This window comes from Diabrotica undecimpunctata, chromosome 10 (genome assembly GCF_040954645.1).
Source record: "Diabrotica undecimpunctata isolate CICGRU chromosome 10, icDiaUnde3, whole genome shotgun sequence".
NCBI classification, from domain to species: Eukaryota; Metazoa; Arthropoda; class Insecta; order Coleoptera; family Chrysomelidae; genus Diabrotica; species Diabrotica undecimpunctata.
In genome coordinates, this window is record NC_092812.1 from 30,375,436 (window position 1) to 30,402,908 (window position 27,473).

General features: G+C 32.4%; 1 protein-coding gene across 4 annotated transcripts in view; it reads left to right on the forward strand.

The window, feature by feature from the left end:
* LOC140451974 (zwei Ig domain protein zig-8-like) overlaps window positions 1-27,473 on the forward strand; it is a 402,998-nt gene that overhangs the window by 177,873 nt on the left and 197,652 nt on the right. The window lies entirely within an intron of this gene.

Genomic DNA, 27,473 nt, shown 5'->3' on the forward strand with positions numbered 1-27,473 from the left:
TTTATAGTAAATATTTAGTTATATTCTTTGAAATTTATGTATATATAGTATATATCCAGATTATTGAAATACAATGGACGAAAAACCGAGTTGTTCCAAGAGAAGACAGCAAAATTCTGATGTTGATTCCAAGAATGAAAAGCCGCAAAAGAGACGGAAAATGTTAACGTCCGAAGAGAAGGTAATGATACGAAACGTTTATGAAGGAATTGTCGGCAGAAAAATGGCATTAAACGTTAGCCAAGCGGTCGACATTTGTAGCAGTTTAACAAAAGTATCCGTTAGCTGTATTTATCGTGTACTTAAAAATACATAGGAAAATAAAAAGCAAGAAAAAGGTAAAACTAGAGGTAGGAAAAGCATTGTTTTGGATGACGAGACAAGGAATATTATACGTCGAAAAATTCATTCATTTTATTTTCGGAGTGAAATTCCAACACTGAAAAAAATTTCTCAAGAGCTCGAAAATGATGACTCTTTACCCAAGATATCTCGTAGAGTCTTAATCAGGACCATGCACGAAATGAACTTTCGATACGTAAAACGCAACAGAAAAAGTATGCTATTAGAAAAAAATGAAATTATTCTGTGGAGAAGAAAATATTTAGAAGAAATACGAAAAATTCGCAGCACTGGATGCAAAATATATTATTTGGATGAAACCTGGATTAACGAAGGTCATACAGTTGGAAAAGTTTGGCAAGATTTAAATGTAAAAAGTAAACGCGAAGCATTTATAGAAGGCTGGTCTACAGGATTAAAGGTTCCATCAGGAAAGGGACGGCGTTTAATCATCACCCATATAGGAAGTGATACAGGATTCCTTGATGATGGTTTGCTTCAATTTGAGTCGAAAAAAACAGGTGATTATTATGAAGAAATGACTTCTGAAGTATTTGAGCGCTGGTTTAAGAGAATCTTACCAAAATTGGAATCTGGGTCTGTGGTTGTTATGTACAATGCGCCATATCATAGCCGCAGACTAGAACAATTACCGACGACGGCATGGCGGAAAGGGAGAATTCAAGAATGGCTTACAGAAAAGGGGATTGCATACGAAGAATCAATGCTCAAAATTCAACTACTTGACATTGCACGGTTAAGGAAAATTGAATATCTTAAATATGCTGTAGATGAAACTGCAAAAGATTATGGTGTCAAAGTTCTGCGTCTACCACCTTATCATTGCGAACTTAATCCCATTAAACTTATCTGGGAGCAAGTGAAAGGAGAAATAGCACGCAATAACAAAACGTTCAAATTAAACAAAATTAAGAAACTTTTGATTCAAGCAATCCTCCATGTAACTCCAGAGAAATGGGCTAAATGTATAGGCCACATAATTAAAGAAGAACATCGTATGTGGGAACTTGACACTCATATCAAAGTTTTACTAGAGCCAATTATAATTACACCAGGTGGTGAAGATAATGACAGCGATAGCAGCACTGCATCTTCAGGTTTAGACAGCGAATAATATTTTCTAATACAGTATACTCCCTCTATAACGAACACGGTTATTACGAGTTTTCGCTTATAACGAGGTACATTAGATGTAACGTGAAATTTCTATTGAACTATAACCCTCTATAGCGAGGTAAATTTGCTTATAACGAGAGAAAATAAGATTGAAAAACGTGTTTTTTACGTTTTGGAACGACCGTAGCTATAAATAAATACCCTTTTTAAGTGCCGTCCGCAATAAACTTCTTACAATTTATGATTCTTAGTCGGAAATATACAATTTATGATTCACAAGTGTCATTGTAGAGGGTTGACCATTCACACCTAATAATATAGGTCCTAATAGACAAGATGTGGAAAGTGTTTTAAAGGTTGTCAGAAACTTTATCCAAAGAAAAAACGCAAATGAAGAAGCATACCACTGTTTCACATCTTTAGAAAATATAGATAGAATACTGGACAATTTAAAGCAGTTAAAAATGACAGACTTCTTCCAATTGCAGACGCAGTAGTTTATGTTATTCTTGAAAATACGCTTTATACAGATTTACAGAATACAGAGTTTTTGTTTTAACGTATATCATTGACAATAAAAGTAAACAACTCTTTTTTGTTTTAATGTATTTCATTGACAATAAAAGTAAACAACTTTTTTTCAAAAACGCCATTCAAACAATATTTATTAGCATCTTATATTGCTCCGAATGGCTTCACTATAGTAAGTTAATGTTTTAGAAAACTACATATTCATATTATGTATGCACAGTATTATTGTTGTTGGATATAACAAGATCCGCTTATAACGAGATAATTAGTCTGTCATTTCAGTTCTCGTTATAGAGGGAGTCTACTGTAGTTTAATAAGAACATCAGGATAAAAAAACCAAAAACAAAAAAAAACGAGAAGAACATAGTAAGTGTGTATAGTGTTTGTGTTTAAACACATCAAACATTATTTTTATTTTGTTTTTATAGAATTTTATTTTGTTTTATAGGATTTTATTTTGTTTTGTTTTATACTGTTTAAGTGTTTTGTTCATTTTATTTAATAAGACAATATGGCTCTTGGCGATTACCCATTTAAAAAAAGTATCGCGCCACAAGACATACCTCTGGGGTGGCGTGGAAACTGTCTTAAAATTTGTTTTAAAAAAATTTCATTGTGTAACTCTTTAAGGACGGGTCACGTCAAAAGACGTTTTAGCGTAACTTCCGCGACAGCCGGTTGGTATCAGTAAACTTTCTGCAAAATAATTATTTTTTATAGCCTTTTGTTTGTGGCATTCTGTATTTTTAGGGGAATGTAGGGAATGAGCCACAAAATATTTATTCATATGTTTATTTATTGACGTTTCGATCTCTATATCCAGAGACCGTTTTCAATTATACAAATGATAGTACTATTTATTTTCTATGGCTTTTCGCTTGTCGTTCTGTATTTTTTAGAAATAATGTTGGGAATAAGCCACAATATATTTATTCAAATGTTTAATTTACGGACGTTTCGATCTCTATAAAGAGACCGTTTTCAAACATACAAATGACAGATATATTTATTTTTCTATAGCTGCTTGTTTGTGGCATTCTGTATTTTTGGGGAGAAGGTTGGACATAAGCCACAATATATCTATTTACATGTTTAATACATTGACGTTTCGATCTCTATTCCGTTTTTAAAGATAGAAAAAAAAAGAAAATAAACAATATAGGATTATAAAAATATATAATAATAAACAAATAAAAAAAATATTACTATCATTTATATCTTTGAAAGCGGTCTTTGGATATAGAGATCGAAACGTCAGTAAAAACTTGTAAATAAATATATTTTGGCCTATTTCGAACATTAATATTTGAAAAATAAAATATAATTAACGTTAAAATAAAAGTAAGTGTACGTCACTGGATTTCCAAACGGCTGTCCGCATTTCTGGGTCTTTAAACGATGACTCACTCTCTCAAATAGTGAAATTATACTTTACGGTTTGTTAGAACAGTGCGCAGCGCACGACATACACGTACATCAGAATCTGTTGTACTCAACTCACGGCAGTTTTGGATGAGTCGGTTTGTTAGATTAGTTGGCATTCATTTATTCTGTCAAGCTCAAAACAATTTTAAAAATTAGTTTTACTTTAACAATTAGTTCTCTAAAAGATGGTACGTTTAAAAAAATGAATTCTTCCAAACTTAACGCAATAATTTACTTACTTCACTAATTACTTGAAGAAGGGCAGAAAGAAGAAGAGTTGATAATGTCAAATTTAAATAAAAGAAATAAAAATGTAAACGAAATTTTTAATGTTTCAATACAGAAAGTGCTTTTAAATTAACAGTCGAAAAAAGATTGTTTCAAAACGAGGTAAAAATTTCGAGAATATTTTGGACTTTCCAGGGATTTATTTGGAACTGTCTTACACTTTGTAATACTACACTATAGATAAATTCACATTCAGATGGCAGCGTTCCAGAGATAGGCCTGTACTTTCTATATGCCAGAAATAACTACATTGTTGTCAGTTTTTAATCGTACCTACAATCGTACGTTATGGGCCGGCTCCTATAAAAGAATTATAATTTCGGAAATATTTATGAATGTGAAACGGAAAAATACTACATTTTTTTAATTATATAATTTTTCTGTTGGTATTTTAAAAATAGAAAGTTATATTTCGGAAATCTGGTCTTTTCGGAATTATATCTTCTGTTCAAAATTGTTTACAATTCGTGGAAATGAAATAATTATTTGTATAATCCGTTTTTGATCTTAATGTCCTTTTAATGACACACTTTCTCTACCTGCATTTACAGTTACAGACATTAAAAAATAATTTAGAATTAAAAAAATATACCTATTTATAAATTCAAAATTATTGTCTAATGCCAGCAATTATAAATTCAGGTAAATACTTGAGAGTCATTAAAAGAATTTTCAGTTGATATCAGACGCTTGTGTCGTGTCAGTGTCAAAATGGCCGCGAGTGTAATAAAATTCAAAAACGGTAATTTGTTAAATAGTGAATGCAAAAAAATAGTGTTAAATGTTTTTAACTATTTATCAAACAGTAATAATGATAAAAGTGTATCAACAATAGTGCGGGAAGTTTCTGCTATGACTGGAGTCTCTGAGCGAACGATATTCCGATATAGAAGTGAAAGTAAAAATGGTCCACTCGTAACTCCTATAAGAAAAAAAAAGAACCGGTTATTTGAATAGTCGTGAGAATAGATATGATGAAGCAACTCGGTCTAGAATAAGACAAGTAGTGCACGGTTTTTTTATGGACAATATTCCTCCAACCCTTGACGTAGTACTAGAAAAAATTAAGCAAATGGAGCATCTTCCGAATTTTTCCAAGAGTACGTTGAGAAGACTATTGCACGACATGGGTTTTATATATGGCAAACAAGGTAGAAATTCAATATTAATAGAAAAACAAGAAATAGTCGCTTGGAGGCGTCACTATCTCCGGGAAATAAAGAAACTGAGGAACGAAGGAGCCAATATCATTTATATGGACGAATCATGGGTTAATACTGGAATAACCAATGGGCAAGTATGGCAAGATACAACAATAAAAAATAGCCGACAGGCTTTCGTAAATGGACTTACCACAGGTTTAAAAACTCCGACCGGAAAAGGACCAAGATTTGTTTTAGTCCATGCAGGAAACAAAGACGGATTTGTTGAAGGTGCTGACATCACTTTTCTTGCCAAAAAAGGTGCTGAAGATTACCATGAAGAGATGGACGGAGATCTATTTGAAAAATGGTTTGAAGAGATGTGAATACCGAATCTCCCAAAAAATAAAAATAATGTCATTATCTTGGACAATGCATCTTATCACTCTAGGAAATTAAATTTTCCCAAACAATATTGCGTGAAACGTCAAATTAAGGAGTGGCTCTATGAAAAGGACATTTATTTTGAAGAAGATTACTTAAAAAATAAACTTCTGGAAACTGCTAATGTATTTAAAAATATTTATGACAAATACAAAATTGATTGTATTGGTGAAAAATACAGGAATCACAGTGACGAACAATGCCGCGTAGATGTACATATCTTAAGACTTCCGCCTTATCACTGTGAACTGAACCCAATAGAAATGGTGTGGAGTGAAGTGAAACGGTACGTGTCCTCTAAGAATTCAAGTTTCAAACAAAACGACGTTAAAACATTGATTTATGAAGGTTATGATAAAGTACAGAACAATGGACATTGGAAAAATTACGTCAACCATGTTATAAAATTGGAGAATAATTTTTGGACAGTAGACAACATTCAAGATGACATTGAACCTATTAGAATTTCATTAAACGATGACTCTGAAGATGAACTAGATTATGAAAATGAAGATGATTGAAAATTGTTTTTCGGGGGTATTCTTTTCTCAGTAAAGGTAATAAAATATTTAGTTGATCTGGTTGAAATGTAGCACACTTAAATAACTCATTAATCGACATAATTTCAAGTAGTTATATTAGACGTCATTATGCAAAAAATAAAGTTATGAACATTTAATAAATTAGTGCACAATTGAGGCCCCTAGAACACAAGGGGTGTAAGTGCCAAAAACAAAGTTTTGAAAAATCTTTGTTCAAAGTTCGATATAAATTTAAAAACCTAGGTAGCACTTTTTCAGTTTTCAGCATGTTTTCAATGACATGTAATTTTTGATGGTGTTATTGTTGTTAATGTAGAAAGTTTGAACCCAAAAGTACGTGCCTGTTGTTAGATATCAGTTGCTAAGTGATAAGCAACTGCACTTACACCCTTGTGTTCTAGGGGCCTCAATTAGGGGTTTTTTGCAATTATCTCAGTCATTTGTTTATGTATTTTAATTTACAAACTAAAAAATTAAAAAAATGTTTAAGATCTGCAACATTTATTTGAAACATTTTTCCCTAAAATGCACGAGGAACAAAATAGGCAAAAAAATGATTTTTTCCAAACTTCATCTTTCTTTAAAAAATAAACAAAGCAAAATTGGCTGTAAATCTTCAAGGAATTATCATCAGTTATCCCTTATCTACCGTTTAGAACATTAAAAAACCTGTAGAATATTTTTCATATTTTTTTCCCTATTAACTGCGGTATTATGTATAAAAGCATTTTAGGAATTATTACCATTTATTTCATTCACGAATTTTCTATTAACAACTTTAGCTTACCTAAACATATCTTAGCTTACCGTGAGTTTGGCCCTGCTTATTTTACAAAAGTAGCAAAACTTACAATGGCAGTAGAATTGGCAACGTTGTTATCCTATATCCGTACACTGCCATCTCAACGTGACTTTATCTATAGTCTTTCATATTCCTCGGGAAAAAATTTATTAGACATTACTTAATTATTACAATAATAATAACTATATAAAAATATAATTATATCTTCGCTTTGGATGTGTACGCTGTCAGCTCAGCTGAACGTTTGCGTCCAAATCAAATCGCAATTCATTCCAGCGCACACCGTCGACCTACACTGCTATCGCTCTGCAGTGTGCGCAACTAAGCAGAACCTAAAGGCGGGTACACATATGCGAGCAGAACTGTTCGCGAACCGTTTGTGAACGCTATATTCGTTAATTTGTACGACGGGACGAACCGCGTGCGAGCTGTTCGTTCGTTGCTCGTCAGGAACCACAGCCTGTCGGTTTTTGGGACGAACACAAAGAATGTTCGCAGTTAAATTTGGACGGAGTTCGAGACTATAAATTGTTTCTGCTAAGTGTGCGATGAGATCATTCGGTTAAACAAAATTGCTGAACGAGCGCGGCTTATTCAAAAGTAACGAGAGAAATTATTAACAGATAATGTAAACAAAATACCGAAATGTTTAGAATAACGAAGTAAATTAATTCTCGGTTTGTTATTAGATACTTAGGGTATTGGATAGCCTGAACATAAACATATTTTCAAAGAACTCTTCGCGAACAGCTCACGAGCAGTTCGCAAACAGTTCGGCTCGCATATGTGTACCCACCTTAACAAACCGTTATCATAGAGAACCATTCCTTTGATTTTGACGAACGTGCGCGGCGTTCGACTCACTGTGAGTTATGCGTCGCTCACTGTTCTAACAAACCATAGCTTTAGCAGGTATAGATCTTAAACAGGACCGCATTTAGGATTATCTTGTCATTTGTCCAGAAGTATTAACTTGTAAAATACAAAATGTATATTTCAATTTTGCAAAAAAGAGAGAAAAAGAACCTAATTGTTTTTAAATGATATCCGACAATAGGAACAATTTATACAGTGCGAAGAAAACCAAGAAATTATTTTTTTATCTGCAACGGCCAACACATTTTATATACAGTGTGTTTTCAAAAAATATAAGTTTTATTTATAACTATTGTTATAGTTGTTTGCAAAAAGTTTAAATATTGTAAAACGATTCGTTTTGAGTTCGGCGTAAATATATGGCAGATATAGAGATCCCGACTATTTTTAAGTTCGGTATTAATTGCGATAGTAAGAGATTTTTTTTTCGTTATTTATAGAGTCCCTCCCTCGTATTTCAACATCATAACAACCCTCTGTTTATCTTAGGCCTTCCACCCTATCCTTACAGGTCAACAAACCAGTATGAGTGAATATTATATAATGATAATGTTTTTTTGTTAGGGACAATAACTTTTAATTTTTTGTTTAGAGTTTATTTTGAGTATTTTGAGTATGTTACCAAATTATGTAACATTATAATTCTATAATAATAACTTAAGTATAACGGAATTATGGCCAATAATTCTCGTCAGATTGTAGTCAAAGATTCATTTGATTTTTAATTTTTCTTAAGAGGTAATAAAGTTTGGATCAAAGTATTTTCCTATTGTCTATTATTTAGTATAGAAATGATGGTAATCTGTATTAAAGTTTAAGATTTCTAATGACACTGTGTGTCATTATATTTTGTATTAATATGTTTTTATCAGGTTGACTGCCAGCTTCTTTTTCCTTGCATTGCCAAAAAGTCATTTGAGTACCACATATGGTACTCAGTTCAGAAGATAAGTTCAAACATTGAGCGCCATATATGGTACTCAGTATAACTTACAAAACTGCATGACATGTACCTAAGCAGTCACTCGACTTGTACATTTTATATAGAAAAATTAAAGTTTTGCCCTCAGAAAACCGTTCCATAATTTTAGCCTGTAGCTAGATGGTATTACACTTTTTTTATAAAGGTCGTTTATCAAAATGTAATAAAAACGCCTTTTTAGCTTTAATATTTATTTAAACAACTAGCGTAACTCTAAAAAAGGGTACAAAAAAATATTCAACTTAACATAAATGTTAATAAAGAAAAATTACTGTAGTTTAGCAGCATGCATCTTAAAAAAGCAGTCAGAACACAAATATTTCGCGCAAGCAAAACACTTTGTCCACACACGTGGATGTGGTTTACGCCTACTTCTTCGGAATACGTATTATAATTTATATTTTTAATCTGATCAGGTATTTGCTAATCTTCAGATATGGGAACATTCTCAGGTGCTGGTTCGTGCTCATTGTTTAACTATTCATTTCTCAAAACTTCATTTTCACTAATTTCGTCACTGTCCGAATCTTCACTGTCTACTGCATACTCTGGGTCCGCTGGGTCATTGTCATGAAACTCCGAAATAGACTCTTTGGAATCCATTATTACAATTTACAATCGCGACTGTATTGGAAAGCATCAACAGATAACTAAACTACCTGTTAGAGCCTGCAAAAAGCTTTTTCTATATTTGCCGCTACTAATAGGATAGGCATCTATCGTTAGCAACACCTAATATTCTCAATTTTAGTTTAAAGAAATCTGCAGGTCGATAAATATTAGAATATAGTATTTTATTTTAAGTGTCTTAGGTGGCGCTCATGGCCCCTGATTAACATCACTCGTGGGGTCATGATCACTAACATAGGTACTCAGGTTCAAAATGGTGTGAAATACTTAAAAAGATATTAACTAACCCCCAAAAGATTCTTACAAAAACCTAAATTAAAATAATAAATAAAAATCGTCTTGGCCTCATGGGTCAACATGCTCTAGAAGAGCTGTAGCATAAATGGCAAGTTTACTGAGTACCACATGTGATACTCATGGCATTTATACCACATGTGATACTCATGGCAGATAATAAAAATTGTTGTTGCAAATCTATTAAAAATATAAATATCAGCATAAGCATACTATGTTACGTTTGGTACACGCTATAAATATAAATAAAAAGATTACGTCGGCACGCTAAAATTAGATTTAATAATTTAATGCACGCTCTATCTACAAGGTCTGTAGAGTATTATAAATAGAATAATAAAATAAATAAATAACCAAATAAATGTTATCTCCCAAATCTACCAAATGTGCGGCAAGAGAAATTCTACGCTAAATTATTAAATAGCTTTTACCACTTACTAAAATATTACCATGAAAAATTTAATAAAGCCGAATACGGATTTCGTGATTCATGGAAGTTTTGATAAATTAGTAGGTAACAATACGGGATTTGAGTGTGATGTACGGGCCTTATATACTATAAAAAATTGCGTGTTTATAAAACGAACGTTGTTTTAGTATTTATAATAGCACTATTTAAGCGATATAGTGACTCAATTTTACCACTAGAGAAACATGTTTAAAATTTATTTTTTTAACTGTTTTTGTTGTTATAGAAATCTCTGCGTTATTCCATATTGTTTGACAAGTTAGAATTTTCTGTGTAGAATTCATTCTGCAAAGGAACGTAGAGATAGTTCAAACACTCCTGACCATGGAGCTGCGCGAAGGCGGAGTCAAATTCACGGAAAGGCAGAAAGGTTCTATTGTAAGTGGAATTATACAGTGCATAGTACAATGCGTTTCGCATGGAAGTGAGGACTAAACCAAATTTCGTCTACTGCGCCGTGGTCAGGAGTGCTTGCACTATCTCTAAAATAGCTATAGAAGGATTAGGAGCCGAGTTAGTTGACTGTCATGAGACTGAATAGCTTATGAATGTAAAGTCCTGACAGGACTATGACATAGGACAGGCGGCACGAGGTCTCATGGCATACACAGAGGTTAAGCACTTTAGATTAGGTTATGATGATACGGTATTACTGAAAGTAATAATAATAAAGATGTACAATAGTCCGTATTAAACATTATTACATGGCGCAGTCTTGTGGTTAATGAAGCCTGCTGCTTCCAAAATAAATGAAAACAAGAAGTTGTTAGAATTAGAACAATATGGAGTTTGGAATACCTCAACCATTATCTTTTGAAGGTAACTTGGCTGAAAACTTTCGGCGATTCAAACAGTCATTTGAAGTTTACCTCTTGGCCAGTGACAAGGCCTAATAGGAAGACGCGATAAAAAAAGAATGTGATCTACGAAAAATTTTTATTCTATAACAGAAAACAAGAGGAAAGAGAGCTATTTGATACTTACCTAACTAACTTGCGTGAATTGGCAAAAAATTGTGAATTTGGAGATGTTCTAGACTCACTGATCAGGGATAGACTAGTTTTAAGAACGGTCAATAAAGATCTACAAGAAAAAATGTTGCAGAATCATGAGTTAAACTTACAAAAGGTTATATATAATATATATATACAGGGTGTTTCAAAAAAAGGTAACCCCGTCTCTATGGTAGTTAAAAAACTGAAAAATAATTAAGGTTTGCTTAGTAAAATTTTTGTAACGCCATTCGTTTTCAAGATACAGGACGTTGAAGAAAAAAAAAACGCAGTTTACGCATTTTTTACGATTTTGCCGAAACTACTGGCAACATTGTAATGAAATTTTATACGAATATGTTTTGGAAGCTAATACATCCCACGAATTTGTTTTTATACCTGATTCTCATAGAGGGCGCTAGTTACACGGATCGTACTAAGTATTAGTCAATATAACTTTTTTAAGAGTATAATTATTAATCAAAATTTCAAGTAAACTTAAATATCATTCAATTTTACACGAAAAAGGTACTCTTGGTAAAACTCGATACTGTGTACCGTTTTCGGAATATTTTGATATGAAAATTATGAAGTAATAATTGATGCTGGTAGTAATGATAAAGTTCTAATAGGTATACCTCTATTTTCTCCAAGTGTGCCATGAAAATCTGACATTTATTGATTGTTATGACGATAAATCAACAATAATTAGAGTTTTGAAACCTTGTTATTTGTAAAATCAAATCAAAATGTACTCAAATGTTGAATACACTGACATGTTATTAACCTTAGGCGAATGTTTAGGATGTTCTAGTGCAGCTGTGACACGTTATGCAGAAAAGTTTCCTACAAGAAACTTACCAAGTAAAAAAACATTTAGAGCCGTTGAACGACGTTGTCGAGAAACTGGGAATGTGAGACCAAATAAAATAAATTCTGGTAGACCAAGAACAACAAGAACAATTAATAAAGAAAATAATATTTTAAATTTACTTGATCAAGATCCAACAGTTAGCGTAAGGAATATAGCAAGACAAACAAATACTTCTTCTTCAAGTACTTGGCGGATACTGAAAGAACAGCAATTACATCCTTATCATTACAGACAAATCCAAGAGCTCTTGCCAGATGATCTACCGGTTAGAGTGGATTTTTGTGACACATTGCAACAAAGGACCGCCCACAATCCAAATTTTTTAAAATGCATTCTTTTTACGGACAAGGCCACCTTTACGCGACAAGGTATGTTTAACTCCCATAATGCACACTACTGGTGTGGTGATAATCCACGAGTCAAAAGGGTATCACATTACCAACACTCATTTAAAGTTAATGTTTGGGCAGCAACTTTAGGTAACAAATTAATAGGTTATCATATTCTACCTGGAAATTTAAATGGTGATATGTATCTTGATTTTTTAAACAATTCCTTATTCGAGATATTAGAAGATTTAACGCTAAACGAGCGAAGATCTTTATTTTTTATGCACGATGGAGAATCTTTAGAAAAAAGAATAGACTTGTGTATTCGCGAAAACGGAGGGCATTTTGAACACTTACTGTAATTGAATTTTATTTTATGTTCTTAGTCATTAATTTAATTTTCTTCTTGTGAGTTTTGTTTAATTACTACCTATTTTATATCAGCATCAATTATTACTTCATAATTTTCAAATCAAAATATTCCGAAAACGGTACACAGTATCGAGTTTTACCAAGAGTACCTTTTTCGTGTAAAATTGAATGATGTTTAAGTTTACTTGAAATTTTGATTAATAATTATACTCTTAAAAAAGTTATATTGACTAATAGTTAGTACGATCCGTGTAACTAGCGCCCTCTATGAGAATCAGATATAAAAACAAGTTCATGGGATGTATCAGCTTCCAAAACATATTCATATAAAATTTCATTACAATGTTGCCAGTAGTTTCGGCAAAATCGTAAAAAATGCGTAAATTTTTTTTTTCTTCAACGCCCTGTATCTTGAAAACGGATGGCGTTACAAAAATTTTTTACTAAGCAAACCCCAATTATTTTTCAGTTTTTTACCTACCCTAGAGACGGGGTTACCTTTTTTTGAAACACCCTGTATATAATAGACATGTGTAGAGCATATGACATTTCAAAAATACAGTTTAAAGAAGTTCAGTCAAGTCAAACACTTAATATTCATTCTGTAAAAGGGGGAAATGTCTTTAATTCCAATGAGACATCTCGTACTGTTGTCGAGAAGCCACAGAAAATAACCTTTTAAAGAGGAAAACACCAAATAGATAGATGCCATAATGAAAATTAAAAGAGGCCAAAATAATACTGAAATGTATGCAATAAGGGTCACTGGCATCTACATTTCATCTATCCTTATTTTTTCCAGAAAACGCATGAAAGCTTTAGAAGTAGTTCCTCGGTGCGGTATTATCACGATTTTATTTCCTTCACACTGCACGCATAAGATGTAATCTTTAGATCACGGATTCTTCAAACGACTAAATACCTACTTCTCTTCATCAATTACGACAAAATTATATATAAAAAAAAAATCAGCGAACTGGTAGGCAAATCCTTTCCCAGAGTAGCTACTATTGAAACAACTCTGAATAGTTTTATAAAAACAGCTTTATGACCGACCGACCATTTTGTGTAGCAGTAGCTGATAAACTCTCAATCCAGATCAAAATGACGCCAACATTTCTATAACAGATTTTAATACATCCTTATCATCAGGGACCATTCATGTACTTACTGACGAAACGAAGCAATACCCATCACAGTCCTGCAATGGATCCTTAGAATCAACAATAGATACCTAAGCTAGAATACAATCTGTTTTTAAAAATGCTTCCTTAATTATGCCTTTTCCTGGTCCATCCAAATTACTATCTCTCCTGTATAATACTTCTTTACTGTATAGATACCCCATCCATATCACACAGTTGGAATTTTAGCTCTCAAAACAAATACACATAAATAAAAATAAGTAACTACGAAGGAGAACACCAACAAGGATATCAACGAAAAAAAGGGAAACAAAAAAAGGAAGAAAAACAGCAGAAGAAAATTTAAACAAGAGACAAATTACAAAAGTGATAGCAAAGAAACTTGTTGCCTTTTTGTGGAAAAAACTACGAGTAGTTTTGCCAATATAACTGATATTAACTATTATTTCTGCGTTATCTTTTAAAAGTAAGCATTTTGACAGTGTTTGAAGTAATTTAAGAATTATTAAAATTTTATTTTATAAGTCTAGAGTTTTTTAATTATAATAAAACTAAATTACACGACAAACAAATCCAATTTACACGGCGAAAGTCCAAATTACACAAAGTTTTCATTTATAATTATAAACATCCAATATATCGTGATTTCTTCTTAAGAGATCCAATTATACGGACTTCCCCTACATTAATTTCGGACTATACCAAGATTTTATTCGTTTATATTTTTTGAAACAGTGTAAATGTATGTGAATTGGATAAATATATCGACAAACTGGACGAAAGTTTATGTGTATACGCAGCCCTATCACTATAAACTGAGGAAATTGTGACTCATATGTGGGTCATTTGACAATAAACCCGATTTTTATGAAGAAAATTTCTTCGGTGTAGTGTCGTTTCAGACTTTATTACCCAGTTCTCATAAAATGTTTCCTTATTATCAAAAGCAAGATGTATACCTAAGGTAATACAGTTTTAACTTCTGTCATAACGAGTGAAGTAGCGATAAAATTTATCTAATTTTCCCTAAAACCTCCTAATGTTGATATAGAAAAATGACCAAATATGCAATATTTCTGTAAGCTAAGGAAAGATGATATAAATATAAAATATGGTAAAAATTTTCTAAGCAGCAATTTATATATGATTCATCTAATACCTTGTTCCAAGGAATTGAGGCTAAATATTCATTTATAACTTGATAATTACATTTTTTAAAAGAAGACATCATATTTAAGAAACAAATTTAAATTTGCAGCATGTAACAATATAGTATAAGCTGAATGATGTTGCAAAGTATTCAATAGAATATCAGTTGAAATCGACACAACTGCATCCCTCTGAGTACAGAAAACTAGATCTAAAAATTTATTATTAAGGTTAGGCAAAGCATTTAATTGTAACATATTTTGAAAATTGTATCAAGTACAAATAATATTTGCTGGAGAGTGATGCGGACACTCAACTGTAACACCATTACTAAGATTATCCCAGGATGCCTCAGGTAGGTTGTAGTCTCCACAAATACAGAATTCAAAATCGCTGAATCTATCCGCTAAGTCCAACATACAGGTGGAATGCTCCTCATATACTGACCCACATGATCGTGAATTAAAGTAAACTGCACCAATGACTAACTTTTTTGTGCCACACATTACCTGTGTAAAAACATGTGCCACAGAGGAATCGATAGGTCTAACCAACATTTAATAAAGGCGCCCTGTCATGTCTATACACATTAAAGTCACTCAATCCCAATTCAGCATCTAAGATTCTAGGTGTAAGCAATGTTTCAATAATAATAATATCATAACTAGAGAGACTCACAGCATGTCTGAAATTCTGAAGTTTGATCGTTTTTTGAATTATTGGATTTACTGACAATGATTTTGGGTACCCCATTAAAGTATTTCATCTTCAAATGATTCTCACCCTGTGTTTTTCTGAATTCTAACTCCTGATAAACGGCCTTCATTTTTTCACGCTGTGAAGGGGTAAGATCAGCTCCAATACGCAAATTAAAACCCATTAAAGATCTACGTTGTTTTAGATATGAGCTAACTATCGCTGAATCATTAAATGCGACTTTAAGAGGTTTTGGTTTATCTGTTAGTCGACCAAGATGAAAAGCTTTAAAGTTGCTGTTCGTTACACCTATTTTATTGAGATAGAATTCCTTGGACCTCATTTCTATCGTGTTCAGCACGGATGTTAGATTCACTGGAATTGTTTTCAGGTACATTATATATAACAATATTTTTGGCTCTCCGGATCCTGTCCTGTAGCTCCCCAAAAACTGCATCGGTACCTTTGACATATACACAATTTTGAATGTTATTATTTCCAGCACTACTTACTGATTTGTTGCCAGTGGTAGATTCTTTAATAATCCTAAGATCTTTTTTTCGATCATCATAGATTGTTTCAAAACTTGTTATTAAACTTTTCATCTCCACACTTATCTTACCAATTTGCTCCTCTAATTCAATAATATTCTGGGTGCTGGCAATTTTCACTTCACTTAAAATGTTTTCAAGCGCACTGACACGATTGTTTAGGTTTAGGGCGTTCATAATCCCAGGTACACAATCCTTACACAAGTAAGGCATGATTCTGGTAGCTAACAATAAACAACTTATCTCCGTTGAACTAATTCCAGCACAGCTTCTGCACATCACTCTCTTGCAAAAATCACATGGGTAACCAAACACTTCACCGGAGTTCTTAGGCTCTTTAAAAATGCAGTTTACAGAACACTTAAAACATTTGGCTTGCATTTTGAGGTTAGTTTTGGATACTTTCCAGTTTACCAGTAAATTTGAAAATGTACACCAAAATTTTTAAATTTTCAGGCAATTTACAATAATTATTATATAATAGTATAGCACAAACAATTTATAAACAACAATTTACGAAAAATATTAAAATTTTAGAACACCAAGTAGACAATGTGCATAACCTTTTTTCTTCTATGGACTATGAATTGTAAATACAACTTGAAAATACAAATAAAGTGTAAAGGCGCTTTAAAATATATACTCTATTTTCTATCGGAAGTATAGCGGAGAAAACTGAAATTTTCTTCATTTAAAGCAAAAAGATATATCTTCTGAAGATGGTGATAACAATCATGAGACAAACATTTTAAGTTTACAGCTTTTGTCACACATTCTACACAACTTTTCAGCGAGTTCGTCAATTCTGAGTTTTTAGTCTTATCGCTACGTTTATCATTACTTTGAAAAGTTTCAGATTCAAATAAATGATCACGTAGTTGTGAGTTGCGAAACTTTGAAACTAAAAAATATTCAACAGCTTCTCCTATAATGTAACAGTTTCATACGTTCCTTAGGGAATATATCATCTTTCATTTAGTTTCGAAGTTTTGGCTGAATGAAGGTTCAATAAATTATTTAAAGCCTCATATATTTTGAATACGTACAATCAGAAACTTGGGAAATAAATCTTATTGCAATAAAAATTGTTTTATGGAAACATTTTAACTGAAATTATAGCTATTTATGATTGTTTTGTATTTATAAACTTCGGCTTAATACCTGTTTAGATTTACAGTAGGTTAATTAATTTGAAATATTAGTTACATGGAATGTGAAGTATTTGTGGTAAAAGTTTATGTAATCAATGCAAAATTAGGGCAGCAATTTAACTATAGAGTTGATTTGTACCGCAGATTGTTAAGCTCATAGAACATTGGTAGGTTATAGAACTTGCATGATTTTTTGTACAACATAAACAACTATCTAACATTTAACTAATTATATCATGTAGTTAATTACATGATACTTCTTTCTAAATACTTTGTATGAACCCTTTCGCTCACGATTTTTTTTAATTTGGGTCTAAAAATTTGAAATTTGAAATATTGGGTATTTGAATTTATTCAAGATTTATGGAGTTTGTTCCAAGTCAAAAAGTTTTTCCATTTTTTAAAAATAGCATGTCCACACATGAGGACACTGTGAGATAACGGGGTAAAAATTCTGTGGGTTAGAGAAAAATAAGTACTGAGAACAATGATAATATTCATTCAATGCACATTATACATAATATATATATATATATATATATATATATATATATATATTCGGTACCTCGGAGGTAAAGGACACTATGTTCATTTTCTTACTTTTTCAGGAAAGCAGTTTTAAAATTTTTTAAATTTGTAATCAGTACATACTCAAATGTTTCTTATATTTAACCAAGAATAATATATTATTATTGTGGTGTGTATAATCGTTTTTCATTCCATGAAGTATTATATACCTGAGTACCCATAGTGTTGTTTACCTCTAACAACTTTTTTAAATAATGTGGCATTGCATGTTAAGGTCTTTACGAAATAAACAATACAAACACATTAAACAGCTTATACTATTATTTTATTAGAGGTAAATATTATAATGTTATAATAATTAAGTAAAATTATAGACGATAAGTTTCAAAATTGTTAAAGATGCTCCATATCATCTTTATCTTCTTGTGGGTAATCGTTTGTGGCTACATCGCTATGTGTTAAATTTTGATAAAACGCATGACAAACTGACGGAACAAAAGGCAGTAGTGCAATTAAGTCATTGTACTTTTGTTTTGTGATTTTTTTTTTGGTAATTGAATAATGGGATTACTGAGACTTGATTTAATTGGGCTGGAAACGTTACTTGCTGTCTTCGATACCTCATGAAGTCCACTTCATACATATTTTGATTATTGAAATCGGTCTTATAAAAGAACTTTCCAATGGGTTCTTGTTGGACTTGTAGGAAAACACATGACAGTAGAACAGGGTCTTTGTTAACATTTTTTTTTTCTACTTACAAAAGGAGGATTAGATGACAATTTCTTATCAAACAGCGTTTTGAAGTTTTTGAAATCTACAAGTTCCATATTGTGCACTGTGTATTTACCTGATGTTTGCTTAACTAGTTGTTGCCAGTCACATGGTGTTAAAATGGCCAAATTGGAGAGTTTCTTTCTTTTTCTTTCTATTAAAGCATGAACAGTGTCTGCTTCCATATGTGTGTGCCGATTCAGTAAAAGCTTTTGAGTGATCGTCTTTATTTGCAGTATCCAAAAATAGCACATTATAATACTTATATTTTGATTTTGTCCATAGCAGTTATCGGTCCAAAGAGTGATGTCCTCTACTCAACTACCTGGAATTGTATTGTCAGCCCATTTCAAAATTGACGAGGCAATTTCATTTTAACCTCGGGCCCCTTTCGATTCGTCCCACATTATACATTGTACAGAAGAATCACTGGCATCATGTAATGTAAAATTTAATGTCCAAAGCTTCCTTTTGTAGAAACTAATACAATTGTTTGTTAGTGGTGAAGGCAAACATTTTTGGAAATCACCAGATAGTACTTTGTATTTTGGTGTCCCTTTAGCTATTATAAAGTCCAATTGTTTTAAGTTATACCGAGTTTTAGATTCAATTAGGTGAGCATCATGATCAGCCTGTACACTGGTTAGTTCATCTGCAGTAAGATTATTTTTTAATTGAGCGGTGAATATACTGCATGTATTGCAAATGTCTCTTTCGGGTGGTTTAAACGACAACTTGAAGTCTTTATTAAAAATATCTGCGTAAAACCACTTTTTTGCTCTGAGCTTTGGATCTACATGTCTTTCATTGCATTCATCAATGTACAGTTGATACATCTTTTCTATTGTAAGTTCTGTGCCCAGATAATCTCTCTTACTCCTTTCTCTGGAATAATGACTCTCGTATTTTGGGAATGATTTAATATGTTGATGTATACTATTTATGGTTTCGGTAGGAGTTTTATTGGTTGGCGTGTGTCTACCTCTTTGATCAGCTTTTATTAAACCTCCTGGCTCAATTTTTTTCAACATATTTACTACTACTAAATAAGATATACAAAGTGTGTTTAAAAACATAACCTTGCACACCTTCAATAGCTGATTGTTCACTGTAAAATGGTAGTGTAGTGTATTATTTGTAGATTTGGTAGAATTTAGATCTTTTTTTCTTGATCGAAGAGTAGGTTGGATGTCGATACATGAGAAGATAAATTGCTTTTTAAGATCTGAAACGTTTGCCTCAGTCCAGTATGAGTTGAAAATTTTTTGTCTTTCGTATTCTGGCAATCTTTGAGAGCATTTCATGCGACACATGCAAGGAGGCTTTAACATTTTTGCAGGCATCTCTTTGCCTCTTTTACTGAGATACTCTTTCCCACCAACTATTTTTCGTTTGCAAACATTACAGGCCCAATTTTGTTCATTTACTACACGTTTTTTATCTTTTTGTTTGCACTTAGTTATATTTTGTAAATTTCTTTTAACAGTTTTCTCTTCTAAAATAAATTCATTATGTTCATTGAAATTGCCTGCATAAGGATAAATCATCCTGAAGAAGATTTTTTTATTGCCCCACTAATCGTAGGAGTAATAATAGCTTTCTCTTTTACCTTTGCTTTCGCTGATTTACTTATACGTCCCATATCATTGTCGTCCGATTCTGAGCTTTCATTACTTAGAGGCTCATAGATTTTATCAATATCCGAATTTTCATCTCCATACAAATTATCATTTTCGTCCACTTCTTTCTTATAACGAATATATTATATCAAACCAGCTAAAAGAAGGACTTGAATCGTGTTTTATTATAATTTATGAAAATATTTTAATTCAAAAATAATGTAAAAAAATAAAAAATTTAGACATGACTTTAAATTATTATGTTTAATTTCAAATCAAGAGCTGTCATTCGTTTCTCGTAAAGTGTAGCACAAAACTGAATTGAGTTGTGGCATACTAGAGTAAATAAAACACTGGAAAAATTAAAAATTTAATTTGAAATTAATACAAAATGAATAACTTTTACAGTGAACAAATGTGGAATTTAAATATATGTATTATAATTCGAAACTGCTGAAATAATATTATTTTGTCATATCTCCATTATTAAAAAATTCTTCAAACATTTTGGACATTAACTCAACCGTCTCTCTGGTTATTAAATTTATTAGATACCGTTTTTTGTTGTTAATAATAAAAATAATATTTATCTAAACACATTTTTGAACGTTATTTTTTTTATTTAGATTTAGTGCAATTCCGTTATCTGTGATGGCAAAAATGAATTGTTTCACGAACCATTGTCTCCAGTCTGAACCAGAGATATATAAGAGAGGCTCTCTTATATATCTCTGGTCTGAACACTGGTTTACATTGAAAAAAAAGTGTACCATTTTTATATGACGGGAAGTGTACAAGGGCACATAACACTATGTCCGGATGGTAAATGACGGTGCACACATATAGTAGAGGTAAACAACACCAAGTCCACATGGTGTTGTTTACCTTTGACTGGAAGTGGACTTGGTGTTTATTAAAAAGTCGGTAACTTGCCGTAAAATTGTCACTGGACATAGTATGGTTTACCTATGTGTAGAGCCAGAAAAGTTATATTCAAAAGTGCAATAATCTAAATTTCGATAAAAATGGACATAGTGTCCTTTACCTCCGGTAAAGGACACTATGTCCTATATATACTGTGGTACTCCATAAAACAATTGTTAATATTGGTCAAACATAAATGAACTTACTTCCTTTACTGGTCATACTTCAATGATATTTCTTTTAGGTCTTTTCGGTTCAGGCCTTATCGAAAGTGGTCGTCCTCTTTTTGTATTGACTGTTTTTTCCATAACTCAAAGAGCTTCAGCAATTTCTGCGCGAAAGTGCACCAAATGTAAGATTCTTTGCTTTGGTATTTGCAAATGTGTTGCTTGCCTGCTATATTCTAGCCAAGCATTCGTACAAGCTAAATCTATAACCTAGTAAAGGTCCTGTACAATGTTACTAAGAAATTGAATTTGTCAACACCTCCCATTGACAAATTGTAATCCTTTATTACCTGTGGCCTATTTATTTCTATATAGGTCTTGTTTGTTTTGTCCCATCGTTTACACTTGTCGGTCTTCCCAATTCCTATATAATTTGATGCCATTATTACAGGTTTTGTTATCACACCACTTTGTCATAATAAAATTACCTCCTCATCATTGCTGATTATTTCTTCTGTAGTACCACGCCCATGGTTTTTCACTATTTTATCAGTAGAGAAGCTAGGCCTACTGAATCTATTTTGTCGTGCCGTACAAATGGCAAAGATATTTTTTTGGCGCAAAGTTTGTAACAACCAATAACTGGAGAAATAATTATCAAAAAACTTTGCAATTATCCTCTGTGATGCGATCACACAGCTTTAAAACAACAGCTGCGCCTTGTCCGAAAACTGTCATTTATGTTTGATCCAATTCCGTTTTAGCTCCCTGATAAATTATACAATCGAACATCTGTCCACTTGCACCGCAAATCGCAAATATTTGTATTTCCCATGGATTTGGTTTGTTTTTTATATACTGCTTCACATTGAGTGATCCTTTAAACGGCACCATTTGTTCATCAATTGACAGATTTGTCTCTAATGGAAGTGACAAGCAAACGGGTGCGTATTGTTTCGTACAATGGACGAACTTTCCAAAACCTGTCCTGATTCTCAACTTCATCCATTGTATCCACAAAATGTGAAGTTTACCTCAAGGAGTAAAATCTATTTAAAGACATACTCTCAGCAATTTTGAGCACTCGCAATTTTGCATCTCAATAAAATTGGATTCTAGGATAATGTAAATTTTCCCATAAGTATATGTCCAACGAAAATTTGCATTTTCTCTACACTCGTTGGAAAAAATCGTATTTGGTTCTGTACAGCATACAGGTTCGTAAACTCTGCCATACGTGCAAATAAATCACTTGTAAAGTATTTGCAGAAGGTAGCATAAAGGCTTTCAAATTTTACAACTGGCGTTACATCTTTTACAAATCACTGGATGGGTGGAGTGAGATATCTCACTTTGGTACGCCCTCTGATATCATTCTTAGGGGTGAGATGATTATTTATAAGGTAATCATGAACTCTGATCTTACCTTCAGAAAATACCCGAGAAGGGCTTGGTCCTGCAGCGACCCACAGGGCCTACGTCTCCACTTCTACTGCGAGAAGTGGAGATCAATATTAGGTTTATTTGGACCTACATTTTTTGTTTGTAAATCTTCTTCTTCAGTTTTTACTGAAAATTAATAATTATTAAATTGATATGAGGTTGAATGCTCGAATAAATGAACTTTGAAAAGTTTTTCTCTCTCCTGTTGCCGACAAAAATGTAGCTTCGGCTATTTTAAATAATTTTAATTTGTTTGTCCTTGTTTAGTGTAGTTTTGTGTTCAACTTTATTGTTAATTTTATGTTTATGACATTTTGGGATTGTTGGATAGACCGAAACTGACGAAATGCCCCTGAGGATGCTCTAGTGAGCGAAAGTACTTGGGCAAGATTTAATTAATAAAACTCTACTCGATATCTGCCTTTACTTTTCAAAGTTTAATAATTATTAGTTGTTTATATTACTTCAAAATAAATATTTTTACCTTCCAAATCTTGCTGTTTGGAAGCATCAATGTTATCAATGTCGTCTGACATATATTCAATATCTGAATGATTTTCTATTTTATTAAGCAGCTGCTCATAGGTTAAAGGTCGCTTTAAGTCCATCTTTGCTACTGAAATATTACAAATACGTTTATTTCAACAAGTACTATGAATGGACTAGGTTATATTTACCTACTCTAGATGAATCCGTTTACTCACACAGTCCACAAGTGAGGACGTCACTTTTCAGTAAGAATACAAAGCCAAATACAATTATTACAGTATCAATATCAATGTATTCTACTGGCGACTGCGTATTCCACAAAAATGCACCTTTTCAAACATAAATAATTTTTACAAAGTATGGGTGAGTCATCTAGTCTAAAAATAAATTACTGTTCTTTGCGCGGTATAGATGTCTGCACAGTGGCCAGAATCTTACTAAAACTTTTCCTATCGTTTCTTCTACTTGCCAACAGATGGCGCCTAGTGCATGAATAAGGAATATTTAGAGGTCCCCTAACGTGGACAACATGAGCAAACAGTGATATTTATGTGTTAGATATGTTTTATTTTGAGTATAAACTAGCAAAGAAATAATGAAATGACTCATACGTGTGATATTTGGTTTTCTAGGTTTTCTAGTTTTAGTCGGTTTTCTAGTTTTTTTTTGTTAGACTTATCGTCATACAGCCAGACACAAAAGGAATAAGACAGTATCCATCATTACAATTTACCTAAATGCCCTATCAAAATAAAAGATTACATCGGTATTAGGAGAACATCTACTACACACTCTTCTCGCCTAGGGACCTATCAAGGCATTGATTTATATAAAACACAACAACACTAGGTCACGGAGAGGACAAAGTTATACAAAGGTTTAAAAGTGTTTTGGATATCATGCGTGCCCGAATCGTATTATAATAATGGAAGTTATGTGCCTCCTGGAAGCTCTACAAGACTTGTACCAAGGAAATTTGGGAATATCTGGCTGAATTAACGAGTATCTATTTTGATTCACAGAAGAGTATTGCATCCACTGGTAGCTCTACCCTCAAAGCAATGTGGACTTGCAAGAAACAATACTGTCAGAAAGCGTTACTTTATGTAGAATACCAGTATCGGTTGAAATGCTTTCTTTAATCCAGAGAAAATGTACATTGATTCCTTTGGTTAAAAGAGTTTGATTAATGTGTAATTCTATAAATGTATGGATAGTTTTGTAAGTTGGGTGGTTCATATTTACCAATTGATTTTAACACTGCTAAGTCAGACAAAATTATAATATGACCAAAATCAACTTCAACTACATATAATAAAACTTCATATATTGCAATAGCCTCTGCTGTATAAATCGAAGTCTTCGGGTTCAGTTTGAATTTCTTTTCTATACGTCCCGATGGTATAAAAAAGCGCATCCGGTTCCATCTGGAGATTTAGACGCAACTGTATATAGAGCTATTGCCTCTTTGTAATTACTCGTTATAGATAGAACAATATTTTTATTTAAATATATGTTTTCTCTATAATTTGGTACAATAATATCTGTATGAAAAAAGAAAGAAGAGTAGTTTTTGAATATGTAGTTCGTTCTATCTATATTTTTTAAAAGTGCTATATTTTGATTATACTCTTCTCAAAGTAGAGTAGAGTCTCACTATATTTTCTTATAAAGATGAGTTCAGTGAGTATACTTTCAATAAATATTTTTTGGACAAAAAACGTCTTATATTTAATGGTGGTTCCAAGGCTTCCAAATATAACGCTTGTACTGGAGTGGATCTCATATCTCCTAAACATATTCATAAGGCTGAGTTCTGTGAAACATTTTGATGATTTTTTTTAGTAGTACATTACTTATTGATCCATACAAAACACTTCCGTAATCCAAAATAGATCGTATGTAGGCTTTGTACAATAATAAACTTATTTCAACATCTGATCCCCACCAAGTTTTATTAATTGATTTAAGAAAGTTTAATCCCTTATTGCATCTGTTCAACATGTCATCAATATGTACCTTCCAGGTCAATTTCTGTTCGGGTATCATTCCCAGATATTTAATTGTGTTTTTAAAGGAAAATTGGTGTCCATCTAAATTGATTGTACTGGTATTAGGAAAGTTATGTCTGGTAAATAAACAAACTTACTGATTTATTGCAAGCTAATTCAAAAGCCATTTTCTATAAACCATTTTTACATCCAATGGAACACATTAATGGAACACAAAATTTATTGAAAATGCAAAACTGAATCATAATCCGAAAGTATACAAAATGTATATAAGATCTAAAAAGAACATTATTTTTCAATGCAAAATCTCAACCTTAATATCGCCCTTGTAAGTACGTTGAAAGTGTATATAGGTACTTTATCATTTTATGCAATCAATAGATCTTCCTGTTCTAACTCCCTCACTAATTTTCTTTTCTTTAGCGTCAGGTCTTCTAATTGTGCTAACACAACTAATCTTTGTAATTCAGCCATTGATAAGTTTTGTGTTTTCATTGTCTCTGGAAGACAAAATTTTTTTTATTACCGTGTTTTCTGCCGCTTCTAGAATCAGAATAGACGAATCAGACTCCGAGCAGATATCCGCCGAAACAATAGTCCTTATCGGTGATGGTACACCATGCCAACTTGTTTGATTCTTACCTTGAATTTTACACATGGTCGGGATTCTGTCACCATTAATTAACCCCTAAAACCCCACTCTCATGACTTCAAGTTTATTTGTTTATTGCCGGTTTTATTTATATATTCTTTGCTAGATTTTCTGTTAGAGAGGTAGCAATTTTCATTGCACGTAAACTTATATCCAGAGTTATTAAATATAAACGTAATTTTTAACCAAAAACTGATATTTGTGGAATTAATATCACTAATGGCAACAACAAACTGGCTCTAGTAAGTCTATATAAACCCTTGGACGTTAGCATAACATCCAAGATATCAACATTTATTTTGAGAAATAAAATATAACTGCATAACAGGAGGTGAATTTAACGCTCATAGTGGCATGTGGAGATCACCTGCTCATATGCTCTGGACGCTTGTTCAAGCTTAATTATTCCAAACGATGGATCGACCACAAGGATTTCCCCTCCTGGTCAGACTAAATCTGCAGTAGACCTGAAATTTTTTCATCTAAGTTATGTCCTATACTTAGTTAGTCGGTTAGTCAGGTTACTTATGGATCAGATCCTTATTTAGCCATGATTATGCTTAATATCTCTTCTCATAAAGACAGAAGCACCACTGCATTTAAATGGTCTATAAATAACGCAAATTGAAGATTCTTATATAGCTGAAATAGTCAATGCGTTTTCCACTCCATCAAACCGCACCTGTACCAATAGTACGTATATATTTTTATTGGAACAGATTACTAATGCTCCTAGTAAAGCTTGCACATTTTTAAAAGCACACTCAAAAATACTATTCGAATCAACTAAATGATGGGACGAGGAGTGCAGTGACCATATAGTACTAAGATACAAGACTAAAGTACCTCTCCAAGTAGACATTTGTCCACAGGACTGCACTGAACAGTCAACACTGGACCCAGACTGCAAGATCAAGTACACTAGCAGGTTTAAAACAGCAAAAGGGTCAGGTGCAGGAATATTCAGTAGTGGTTGAAATTTAAACATTTGTATTACTATTACTATTACTATTTGAATACAGAATATTTTATAGATATGTAATAGAAAACGAATGTAATGTACACAATGAGGCTGTGTATATTGGTGAAACTGGGAGAAATCTGTCAAATCGTATTTTTTCCACAAAAGTGACTGTAGAATAAATCCTTTGGCAGAGCATGTTAATAACAAAAATCATGTCGTGGACTTTGGTAACATAAAAATTTTATCCAATAAAGGTAACAAATTCAAAATGACGTTCTTAGAAATGGTATGTATAATCAAAAGTGATAATAGTTTGATCAGAAATTCAGCTGAAAATTGCCAACTGAAATATTTTTTTATAATTCATTCACAACACTACCTAGACATCTCATTTATGGCATTCTCTTTTTTCATATCTTTGTTGCATGGTTTTGAAGCCTCTGTGAATTGAAAAAAATTCAGATTATTTAAATCATTTTAAAATTTTTATGTTGGCGATATACGAAAACAAATTCCACTCATATTTGCCTAATTTTGTCAAAAACACTGTTATAAATATAAAGGCGGGTTGACACGCTCCAAAAATGCTTGGATTCCAACTTAGACCAAGTGGACTTGTACAAATTTGTTCATCATTTAAACATCATTTAATCGGATATATTGACGTCAATTTCGGTCCTAGAGTCAAACCGGTGCACTTTTCTTACATAAAATTTGCCACTTCTTCTTCTCAAGTG